Source organism: Macaca nemestrina, chromosome 6, assembly GCF_043159975.1.
Source record: "Macaca nemestrina isolate mMacNem1 chromosome 6, mMacNem.hap1, whole genome shotgun sequence".
In the NCBI taxonomy this organism is placed as follows: Eukaryota; Metazoa; Chordata; class Mammalia; order Primates; family Cercopithecidae; genus Macaca; species Macaca nemestrina.
The window spans coordinates 152,032,874-152,046,105 of NC_092130.1; the positions used below are offsets into that span (position 1 = coordinate 152,032,874).

Below are 13,232 nucleotides of genomic sequence, written 5' to 3' on the forward strand. Positions count from 1 at the left end.
TTTTACAAACACTACAATATAGCTAAATTAACATACAATTTCAAACCATATATATATACACATAATTTTATTTGAATTGGAATGCATATTTAAGCAATCTAAAATACACTTTCAAATTAAAGTAATTATATTCCTTCCTATATATGTTATTTCAATGTTCTTATAATAAAGTGTGTGTGTACACGCCTATGTAAAATACATACAGATTTGACCCTTCACATCTGTGTGTTCTGCATTCATGGATTCAAATCAATGATGGATTAAAAAAAAAACATTTAGGAGAAAAAATTCCACAAAGATCCAAAAAGTAAAACTGGAATTATGTATGCACCTAGCATTATGTGGAATCAATGCAAATGAAGTAATGTATAGGCATTGTATTACATATCATAAATAATCTAGATATAATTTAGAATTATTATGTGCATAGAATGCGCATAGGTTACATACAAGTACTGAGTCATTTTAGATAAGGGACTGGGGCATCTCAGGCTTTTGGTATCCACTGGGGAACCCAATACCCCATGCATACTGAGGAACGACTATATTTAGATATACATATACAAACTACATTCACCTAAAGATAATGTAATACAATTTTCATTGTTTTCTTCATTTATAAGGATATTATTTATTCTTTAAGTATACAACTTAAGAAGACATAAAAATAATACATGATTCAGAATTAATATATGTACATGGAAAATCACATGTGAGGTATTCAAAGCAGGGTGAATTTCCAAGAGTGCGTCTATTTTTTAAATGCAGATATGGGTAACTTTTGGATGTATACTTTCTTCTGATTCTATAATCCCAACTCATTACCAGCAGATCCAGCTATTTTATAAATAGGATCTATGGTGGATTTCTAACAATGGCAGGCTGTCCCTAAAGGGATTTCTGAGATCTCTGAGGCTTTCAGTTCTCAAGTTTAAGACACAGTGTTTAGGTGTCATTTTCTCGAGTTTTAGAATAGAGTCTAAGGAACAGAAGTCTGAAGTGGCTAAGTTCTATGGCAGATCAAAGGAAAACACATGAATCTGAGGCTGTTTGAAGTGGTCAGACTGGCCCTGCTGAATGGATACTACCAGGATCTAGAAAAGTACTGACTTACTCACCTGCTTTGCACTGGCGTCCTGAAAGTCCATTGTCTTATTTATACCAGTTTCATTATTGCTCTGAATTTTCATCCTTGCAAGCTTTTAAAGCTGTCTGTATTCAAACAGCATATAGTAGCCTCAGAAATAAGAGGCCCCTTACCATTCTCAATAGACAGGTCTATAATGGCCCGGTGCGATGATTTGAAGGCTATCTCCAAAACTTATGTTGAAATTTAATTTCCATCTTGCTGGTGTTAAGATGTAGGACTGTTAAGAGGTGATTAGGCCATGGGGGCTCCACCTTCATTAATGGATTAATATTGTTATCAATGGAGTGAATTCGTTGTCATGAGAATGGGTTAATGTAAAAGTGAGTTTGGCCCTCTGTCTCTTGCTTGCTCTTGTGTTTTCTTGTCCTGCCTTCTGCCATGGAGTGATGTGGCACTAAGGTCCTTACAAGATGTGAGTTCCACACTCTCAGACTTCCATGTCTCCAGAACCATAAAGTAAACAGGCTTATATTGTTTATAAATTACCCAATCTCATGTATTCTCTTATAGTAAAACATAATGAACTAAGACAAAAAACTGGTTCACAGAAATGAGGCTGTTGCTATAACAAATACCTGAAATGTCAAAGTAACTTCGGAACTAAGTCATCGTTAGAAGCTGGAAGACTTTGAAGGAGTATGCTAGAAAAAGTCCAGAGTGCCATGAATGGAGTGTCAAGGGTGATTCTGATGAGGGCTCAGAAGTAAATGAAAAAAGTAGAGAAAGTCTAGAACTTCTTAGAGAAGAAGTTCTCTAACGTGATCACTTAAGTGGTCATGATCAGAATATTGGAGGAAGTATAGACAGTAAAGGCGATTCTGATAAGGTCTCAGATGCAAAAAGGGAATGTCTTATTGAAAAATAGAGAAATGCCAATTCTTGTTATGAAGTATTAAATAACTTCAATGAATTTTGCACACACTGTACGGCTTTATGGAAAGTGAAATTTCAGAATAATGAACGGGAATATCTACTGAAATAAGTTTCTAAGTAAAATGTTGTAGAAATTGTCTACATACCTTTAACCACATACAATAAAAAGTGAGATAACATAAATGACTTAAAGGTAGAATTTATAATTAAGAGAGAAACGGCATGGAAAGATTTTGAATATTTTCAACCTGGTCTTGTAAAGAATGAAAGAGCATACTCAGGAGCACAAACCAAGGACGTGGCCAAGCAACCATTTGCTAAAATGATTAGTACAGAAAGAAGGGATCATAAAAATAGTGGTAGAATGTCCCTAAAGAGGTTTCTGAGATTTTTGAGGCTGCTCTTTTTATAATGGTTCCAGAACTGGAGGAAGGCAGAATAGTTTGCAGAGACAGGCCCCGGTCACTCTCTAGGACAAGCTGCCCATAATCACCCCATGTCAATGCTCCACAAATTTTAGCACAGCTCCTTGGTTGCTCCAATCACAGCTCAAGTGGTTCCAAGTGCAGTTCCATCCACCATTCTGGAAGGTACAAGCTATAAGCCTTGGTAGAGGCCACGTAGTGCTAATTTTGTAGGTGTGCAGAGTGCAGAGCCGCGGGGACATGACTTCCTTCACCTCGATTTTCAATGTTGTCATGAACAGCCTAGGGGCCCAGTCAGTGACTTGTTGCAAGAGAAGAGTCACCACAGAGAGCCCCCACTAGGGTGATGCCTAGCTTAGCTGTAGTAGTGAGGTCACTATCATGACCTCATAACTGTAGAGCTACCACATTGCAGCATCAGCCTGGGAGAGCTGCAGGCACAGGATACCGACAAATGAGAGCTGCTGGATGAACTAAACATAGCAAAGTTAGAGGGGTGGGGCTGCCTAAAGTTGTAGGAATCCAACTCCTGTTCCACTGTGCCCAGGATGTTAGACTTGGAGCCAGAGGAACTTATTCAGGATCTTTAAGACTTAAAGTTGTTTTCTTTGTTGAGTTTTGGACTTTTGGGGACCAGTTACCCCTTTCTTCTTGTTATTTCTCCCTTTTGGACTCGGAATGCCTACCCCATATCTGTCCTATAATTCTACTTTGGATGCATGCATGTTAATTTCACAAGCTCACAAATAAATAAAATTTCCCTCAGGCAGAATTGTGCCTTGAATCACACCCATATCTAATTCAGATGAGAGTCTGGAGTTTGGACTTTTGAGTTAGTGCTGGAACAAGTCAAGGATTTGGGACTCTTGGGATGTAATAAATACATTTTGTTTGTAAGAAGGACATGAGTTTTGAAGGGCCAAGATTAAAATGCTGTGGTTTGACTGGCTCCTCCAAAAGTTACGTTGAAATTTAATTGCCGTGGTGACTGCATTAAGAATTCAGATTGTTAAGGGTGGTGAGTAGACAGCAAGGGCTCCACCCTCATTAATGGATTAATGTCATTATTGTGAGTGTGGGTTGTTAGAAAAGTGAGTTTTGCACTGTCTTACTCTCTTGCTTTCACATTTTCTTCCTCTTCAGCCTTCTGCCATAGAATGATGTAGCATAAAGTCTTTCACAAAATGCCTGCCCCATGTTCTTACAGATTTCAGTCTCCAGAAACATGAGCTAAATAAACTTCTATTGATCATAAACTACTCAGTCTCAGTTACTCTGTAATCACAACACAAAGCAGACTAAGACATAGACTATGATTTTCACTGCACTCTTTTAAAAAGAATATCATGCTAAAGAGTCATAGTTTGCCAATTCTCTGAGATATGTATGAAAAACTCCAATAGTATGGCTGATGAAGTATCCTAAACTTTCTGATATAGGCAAGCCAAGAAAAATTATAACTAATATAATAAAACTCTGCAGAAAAATCCAAGCAGTGAACTCCTTTTGAGGTCATTAAAAATCAAATAATAAGACTTCTTAGGCAGATATAAAGATATGATGTACAGGTAGAACACATAAAAACAACAAGCAATTATATAACTAATTTTCCCCCTAAAAAATTCAAGGACAGAAAAAATCATGCTGCTATAAAGACACATGCACACGTATGTTTATTGTGGCACTATTCACAATAGCAAAGACTTGGAATCAACCCAAATGTCCATCAGTGACAGACTGGATTAAGAAAATATGGCACATATACACCATGGAATACTATGCAGCCATAAAAAAGGATGAGTTCATGTCCTTGGAGGGACATGGATGCAGCTGGAATCCATCATTCTCAGCAAACTATCTCAAGAACAGAAAACCAAATACCACATGTTCTCACTCATAGGTGGGAATTGAACAATGAGATCACTTGGACATAGGAAGGGGAGCATCACACACTGGGTCCTATTGTGGGGAGGGAGTAGGGGGGAGGGATAGCATTAGGAGATATACCTAATGTAAATGACGAGTTAATGGGTGCAGCACACCAGCATGGCACATGTATACATATGTAACAAACCTGCACGTTGTGCACATGTACCCTAGAACTTAAAGTATAATAATAATAATAATAAAGAAATGCTTTAAAATGTTTTTTTTTAAAAAAGAATGTTGAAATTTAGTTGTTGAAATTAAGTTATGACATACTACAATTTTTTTTTTAAAAATATGATTGTAAAGAGATATAGGAAAAAAATGTAGGATACTAATATATTAAAAATGAGGCCGGGCGCGGTGGCTCATGCCTGTAATCTCAGCACTTTGGGAGGTTGAGGAGGGCAGATCACGAGGTCAGGAGATTGAGACCATCCTGGCCAACACAGTGAAACCTTGTCTCTACCAAAAATACAAAAAATTAGCCTGGAGTGGTGGCACACTCTGGTAGTCTCAGCTACTCAGGAGACTGAGGTAGGAGAATTGCTTGAACGCAGGAGGCATAGGTTGCAGTGAGCCAAGACCACGTCACTGCACTCTAGCCTGGGTGACAGAGCGAGACTCCGTCATAAAAAAAAAAAAAAAAAAAAAAAAAAAGAAACTTCCAGAAGGAGAAAAGAATCAATTAAATTAGGAAAAAAAGTAAAGAAAAATAAACCTATAGTAAGAAAGATGTGAATATTCATATTATTAAGGCTGAAAAAGTACCATATGATATTAGTAAATTTTTAAAACACATATATACGAATATCCTAGGTATTTTTGCACTTGCAGTTCCACACTAAACTGTTATCTTAACCTTTGTTAAACAACGGGAAAGCACAAACTGAATTGGCATTAAATCATAGAGATTTCATAACTATCTCCTAATGCTTAATTTCTTTATATTTAAATATAATTGTATTTTCCTTATTAAAGTCTGTACTGTAGGATTTTAAATGTATAATATACAAGAAAAATAACTGAAATTACTTCACTTTAGTGTATCTGTCATTATCTGCTGTCCTACCCTCAAATATATTCACTCAAATATCATCACTTTTATAGAAAAGATATATTTAAAATATAATTATTTTCTGAGAAGATGTTAATTACTCATGAACCAGATTTAATTGATTCCTTGAGGTCTGACAAAGAATAAATATTCCTTTTTATATTTCTAATATTTCCTCCTATATAATTATAAATATTTATACACAGGTTTTACATTAATTTTTTCATATATGATGTCAATTTCTTTTACTAATGTTCAAAATTGGAATTGTATTATGTATGTATGTGTACATGTGTAACTTTCAAAAATCATAAGATTAAGATCTTTACTCGAGTTTATTTTAGCATCTACTTAATATAAATGAACTACAGAAGATAATTTGTCATTACTTATTTTATTGTTTAAACACAAGATTTTGAATTATAAAAATTCGAACTTTTCTGTGAGCCCCCAGTACTATTTTAAACATAGACAGAAAAATCATGTAAAATAAAGTAGGAAACTTTTAATACTGAATGAGTATTCTTCCATTTATTAGAAGATCTAATGTGTTTGACTATTCTTCATTTTTTTAAAGAGGATAATTTGACAGAATAATTTACGGAAACCCCAGTCTACTAAAATTAAAGAGAAGGAAAGAAATTAAAATTCCCAAACACCTTTATAAAGACTGCCAAAGGCCTTCATAAAAATATTTTAACCAAAGTGCTTTTGTCTCGGTTATGAGGTCTACTATTTTAATTAAATTTCTGCTTTTAGGTTTTCTACTTTCTTTCTTTTAAATTTATATTTCTTCTTTTGTACTCCACTGTTAGAATTATTTTTGCTGTGTTTCTTTTTTCTGATAACTTGAAATATATAAATATTGTTTTTATTCCATTGTTTTTATATTTATTAAATAAATTTGTGATTATATACATGAAAAGGGACTAAGTTATTGCGGGGTGGTATTAACACAGTATATATACAGATATATACACATATCTATATGTTGATAGGAAGCATGCAATTTATACCAACAATTTTGTTTTACATTTAAATTAAAAGGCATGAAAAGTTGTCTTGGGCTTTCTGTGGAGGAAAAGAATACATTTATGCTCCAGACACCCAACACTTACCTCGAATTGTAATAATCCCCAGATATCAAGGGTGGAACCAGGTGGAGATAATTGAATCATGGGAGCAGTTTCCCCCATGTTGTTCTCACGATAGTGAGTTCTCCTGAGATCTGATGGTTTTAAAAGGGGCTTTTCCCCACTTTGCTCTGCACGTCTCTCTTCCGGTGCCCTGTGAAGAAGTACCTTCCTCCATATTGTAAGTTTCACAGCCATGCAAACTGTGAGCAATTAAACCTCTTTTCTTTATAAATCACCCAGTCTTAGGTATTGCTTTATAGTAGCATGAGAACGACTTAATACAATTGGTACTGGGAGTAGTGGGGTGCTGCTGTAAAGATATCCAAAAATGTGAAAGCGACTTTGGAACTGGGTAACAAACAGAGGTTGGAACAGTTTGAAGAGCTCAGAAGAAGACAGAAACATGTGGAAAGTTTATAATTTCCTAGAGACATGGAGGGCTCAAAAGACAGGAAGATGAGGGAAAGTTTGAAACTTTTTAGAGACTTGTTAAATGGCTTTGACCAAAATGCTGATAGTGATGTGGACAATGAAGTCCTGACTGAAGTGGTCCCAGATGGAAATGAGAAACTTGTTGGGAACTTGAATAAAGATGACTCTAGATATGCTCTAGCAAAAAGACTGGCAGCATTTTGCCACTGCCCTAGAGATCTGTGGAACTTTGAACTTGAGATAGATGATTTATGATATCTGGTGGAAGAAATTTCTAAGTGACAAAGCATTCAAGAGGAAGCAGAACATGCAAGTTTGGAAAATGTACACCTTGATGATGTAATAGAGAAGAAAAAACCATTTTCTCAGGAGAAATTCAAGTCATTGGCAGAAATTTGCATAAGTAATGAGAAACCAAATGTTAATCACCAAGACAATGGAGAAAATGTCCTTGGGGCATGTCAGAGACCTTCATGGTAGGCCACCCATCATAGCTTTGGAGTCCTAGGAGGAAAATATGGTTTTGTGGGCCAGACCTAGGGCCCCCCTGCAGCCTCGGGACGTGGTGCCCTGTGTCTGAGCTGCTTCAGATGGAACTCTTATTAAAAGGGGTCAAGGTACAGCTCAGGCCATTGCTTCAGAGGGTGCAAGCCCTAAGCCTTGGCGGCTTCCATGTGGTGTTGGGCCTTCAGGTGCACAGAAGTCAAGAAGTGATGTTGGGGAACCTCTGCCTACATTTCAGAGGATGTTTGGAAACACCCACTGGGACACTGCCTAATGGAGCTGTGAGAAGAGGGCCACTGTCCTCCAGAACCCAGAATGGCAGATCCACTGACAGCCTGCATTGCACATGTGAAAAAGCTGCAGAGACTAGACACGCCATTGTATCTAGGAAGTAACAAACTTGCTTTTGATTTTACAGGCTTATAGGTGAAAGAGACTTGCCTGTTCTCAGATGAGAGATTGGACTTGGACTTTTGGGTTAATACTAGAATGAATTAAGACTTTGGGGGACTGTTGTAAGGGCATGATTGTCTTTTGAAATGTGAGGACATGAGGTTTGGCAGAGGCCAGGTGCAGGATAATACGGTTTTGCTCTGTGTCCCCACCCAAATCTCACCTTGAATTGTAATAATCCTCACATGTCAAGGTCAGGACCAGTTGGAGATAATTGAATCATGAGGGTGGTTTCCCAGATGTTGTTCTTGTGATAATGAGTTCTCAGGAGATCTGATGGTTTTATAAGTGCTTTCCGCCTTTGCTTTGTACTCATTCTCTCTCCTGCCACCCTGTGAAGTGATATCTTCTGCCATGATTGTTAAGTTTCCTGAGGCTTTCTCAGCTATGTGGAACTGTGAGTCAATTAAACCCCTCTTTTTTTATAAATTACCCTGTCTTGGGTATTTCTTCATAGCAGCATGAGAACGAATTAATACACAAATGCACATCTTTTCAAAGGAAGAGATAGAAGGAAAATAAAAGGATTGACAATTAACTGTATATAAAGCAAATCATTAAGGAACCACATTTTCTTAGGATCTAGCCCATTGGTCTGGTGTTTGGTCAGAAGACCAACGACTTTCAGATTGCTATGTTGATTTAGAGGCTTTAGACATGCTGAATTCAGATATATTTTCTAAATTCCATGCAATATACCTTCGATTTCATTGTGGTAGGAAATATGTATAAATTTGTGTTGTATTTACAATGCTGATTTTTTTTTTATTCAAAATTAGACACAGGTAGTAATGGGAGGAAAATATATGATATATTCAAATGCTTTATAAAAATATAATTTATTAAGAAAAAATATAATTCATGTACATAAAACAGCTTAAATTTCTGATTTAACTTAATATAATTTTACTTGAAGGTAAGCTGTATGAGTACAAAGACTTTTGGATATTATCCATAGCACATATAATGGAGAGAGGTACGTACACATTAGGCCTGCAATGCAAATATGCAGGAAATGAATATGCAGAGAATGAATGGGAGAATCAAGTAGTTATGACTCAATGAAATGACTGAATGCTACTGGAGAGAAACCAGTTGGAGAGGGGAGGAAAAAAGAAATAAAACAAAGGAAAGAGTATGATCATGGAAAGGAGGGAAGAAAAAAGAAAAAAAGGAGGGAAAAATAGTATTATGAATTTTTTTGTCTTCTTTAAAAAAGATACTACATTGTATATAAAAATTCATAAGCACCAAGCTGAATTTCTTTTCCCAGTTGGAACAAAAAAGATTCTTACGTCAATTTCAAATTGAAAATCTCATTCAATTCTGCAAACAGTTGGTAACCTGAATGTTTATAATTTGAATAAAAAGTAGGATGATTTTGAAGGAGGAATTGAGTTTTTAAAATTCAGGTCTCTCAAATGGGAATAGAAGAGCAGTTCTCTGTGCAATGCATTGCCTGCTGTTTTCATTAAACAGTACCTGTGCTTTCTTTGAACCTTTGCCTCGTAAAAATAGAAAAAAAAATCAAATGAATTCAAGTCAAACAGTTGTAGTTTTTGGTATAGCTGTTGTATTTCACCAAAATGTCAAGTACTTAAATGCAGATGGTTTATGTGTTTCCTGCTATTTTCAGAATGACATTCCTTGGAATGAAGCTGGTATTGATGAAACTGATGCGCATTACCACCTCCTCAGGAGCTGGAAGAACTCACCCATAGGAGAAGTATAAAAGCAATGAAAGCACCTGCTCTGAGCCAGAGAGGAAGCTGCCTGGAAATAGAGCTCTGTTTGTTTCCTTAGCTATGTCATCCTAATGACTTAATAAAAAGCTTCTAAGCAAACAAATCATGTTTGATCACAACTTACAACAAAAGCAGATAATTCAACAAGCACCCACATTTAAAACGTGCTTAATTATTAATTTATTTGCAGTGAAATTTGCAAAACTTCCTTATAATCACACACTTACTATTTATTTTTCAACTAATTTAAATGTTTAATTTTTATAAATTGCTAAATAATAATATTGTTTAAAAGAGTTGATTACAAAATAGTGAGTTATGTTTTCATGTTTCATGTTTTCAAACAATGTTTTGTATTTAACCACAAATTATTAACAAGACCTAATCCTTGTATTTGTCTGCTATTTAAATTATGGTAACATGTTCTAATCTAGATATTTGGATAAAATATTTGGAATCAAGTATTTTGGTAAAAGTAAAGAACTCATTTTCTAGTTGATCTTGAGAGGCATAGAGATTGGAGGAGAGACTTTGGAGCCCAAGTATCCAGAGTCATTCCCTTCCTAGATCCCACACTTACTAGCTTTATTCCTCTAGACAATTTACTTAAGCATCTCTGAGCAAAATCTTCCTGGTCTCCAAAACAGAGATAAAACATTAAGTAGATCCTGCAACATATTAAGAAATATTAAGAAACCGTGGTCTCGATCTCCTGACCTTGTGATCCGCCCGCCTCGGCCTCCCAAAGTGCTGGGATTACAGGCGGGTATAGAATTTTAATTATATTATTAAATACATATAAAATATGAGACAAAGAAGGAAGATGAAGATAGTATAAAAAGTTAAAATCTTTGTATTTCATAAGTATTTTTGTGGTTACTAAACACAAAATTCTATAACAACTTTATTAACTTTTGTATGAACAATGCTCACTATTAGGGGATTAATCAGTTAACAGCTGAATTGTGTCTCTGTAAAATTCATGTTGATATCTGAACCCAGATGACCTTAGAATGTGCCATATTTGTATACAGGGTCTTTACAGAGGTAATTAATTAAATTGAGGTCATTAGTGTAGGCTCTAATGCAGTAAGATTGTTATCCTTGTAAGAAGAGAAAATCTGGGCACAGGTACTGAGGGAAGACACAGGGAGAAGTTGGTCAGCTACAAGCCAAGGAGAGAGTCCTCGAACAGATCCTTCCATTAGCGTTTCAGAAGGAACCAACTCTGCTGACACCTTGATCTCTGACTTCTAGTCTTCCAAACTGAGAGACAATAAATTCTGTTATTTAAGTCACCAAGAATGTAGTAGTTTGTTATGGTAGCCCTAGCAAACTAACGCAGGAGGAAGAACAGAATTGGATGGATACGATTACCTCTAAAGTTGGGCCTGAGAATGGGCAGGATAATTTATCTACGGTGTTAATACATTTTTTTTCTATCTCTCTATCTCTGCCTCTAGCTCTACCTCTACCTCATATAATTGGTAAAATTAGGAAGCCACAGTGGTAGGAGAGAAGGTGCTAAGATGAAAGAATCATTTTCTTTCCCCCCATGGACTCTTTCTGTTTTACTTCAGGGCATATGACAGATAAATCTCAATAGCAATGAAAACTGTTTTTAGGTAAGTTTGATTCTATCCTGAAGATGTTTTCTATTTTGCCTTTTTTAGGTTCACTTTCCATAGTTTTTTTCATTTTGTTTGACAAAATACTATTTGAGATTAGTCTCAGAATTTGTCATCAGAAATATCCATTATAAATGGGACTTGAAAGATAGATTGAAATTGGATCTATACTCTATATAAATAGGAAGTTAAGTTAATGTCTTTTAATTAGAAATATGCTACCCTAAATGACTGATTATTTTCCAACTATAGAAATGTTCTTTTAGACATTGAAATAATAAAATTTTCATACATTTTACTAGCAAAGCAATCTAGTCATCTTAGTAAGTATAACTGACTTTTAACTTGTGACCTTTGCAAAAAAAATTGTCCTGACTCTATGATCATTTACAAATATCCATATAGAAAAAAATAATCATTTGTATTGACAAATAATTTAAGTATCTCAGTGTATCTTTGTTTTATTTTCACAATTAATATTCCTTTAAAATATGAATATTCTATATCACCTTTCTAAAATAAAAGATTCCAAAGGTACTAGAAGTATGACTTTGAAGGAAAAAGTTATTGGCATTTACATTTTTGAAAAATATTACCACTTATTTACAGAATGCTAAGCTAAATGATTTTAACTGACAGAATAAATGATAATAAGTGATGATTCTATCGGGAAAACGCAATCTCGAATCTAAGAATGGTTATGGTAACATAATATACTCTCTTTATAAAAAGGAAAAAAAAAATACTCAAATAGTGTAGCTGAATGTGCCAAAAGATGTTACTATGTTTTTCTTACTATATATTAGCAGTTTAGTGAAATATATTTTCTTTTATCTTTTTAACTTATATGTATAATAATTAAAATCAAAATAAAAATTAGGTTTAGATTTAAATTTATGATTTTTACCCTTAAATAGGCTCTACCAATTATAATCTTACCAAACCCAGAGACTATTCCTACTAATAATAGTGCTATTTTCATTCATTTAGTGTCCATTGTAATGTTACCTGTTCATATAATTAATTCCGCTGATCTTCATAAATCTCATTGTTACAGGTTAGGGATTATTTTTTCTTTTAGCTTTTCATGAGGAGGGATAGATCTGATTCCATAATTGCCATGTATGGCAGAAGGAAAAAGAGTAGAGGATGCTGGGATGTGACAATGAGAATTGTTGCTATGTGGTACATGCAGAAAAGATGAGGCAAAGATTCACACACACACACACACACACACACACACACACACACACACCCCAGAGATTCAAACAAGATCGCTTGAGAATTAAAAAAAAAAAAAAAATGAATCAAAGTAAAGAGTAGATGAAAAGCAGGAGATATCAACTAAGAAGACATGGAAATTCAACTTAATCTTCTATAGCGCTTTGAAGTGTTTACATTTTTTATTTCTCTTTCCAAGCCACTGCTGTTGCCACAGTTTATTTAACACAGGTACAAGAGTGGTTTTCATAGAAAAATACATTTGTATAAATAAGCAGTTCTTCAATTGAAATAACAATGTCAATCTCTATGGGCTGTATTTAGGTATTTATGCCATATATATATGTTTTTCAATACCTTAGATCTTAGATCCATATCTTGTGATTCATTAAATAAAGTATTTCCATGGTTGAAATAAATTTAATAAAATTTATGTAACAAAAAGATATTTTAAATAATAGAGAATTATAGGTAAACTTTTACTACAAAAAGAAACTAAATATATACTAATTTGGGTCCTATGTCAACACTGATATGCAATGATATACTATTCAATATTACAACCAATAATTATAGCATATACATATGCAATAATTATACATATATACATATTTACATATATACAATATTACAACCAATAATTATAGCATATATATGCTATAATTATACATGTATACATATA

The 13,232-nt window shown here is 34.6% G+C and overlaps 1 long non-coding RNA gene across 3 annotated transcripts in view; it reads right to left on the reverse strand.

The window, feature by feature from the left end:
- LOC105472999 (uncharacterized) overlaps window positions 1-13,232 on the reverse strand; it is a 52,438-nt gene that overhangs the window by 11,495 nt on the left and 27,711 nt on the right. The window lies entirely within an intron of this gene.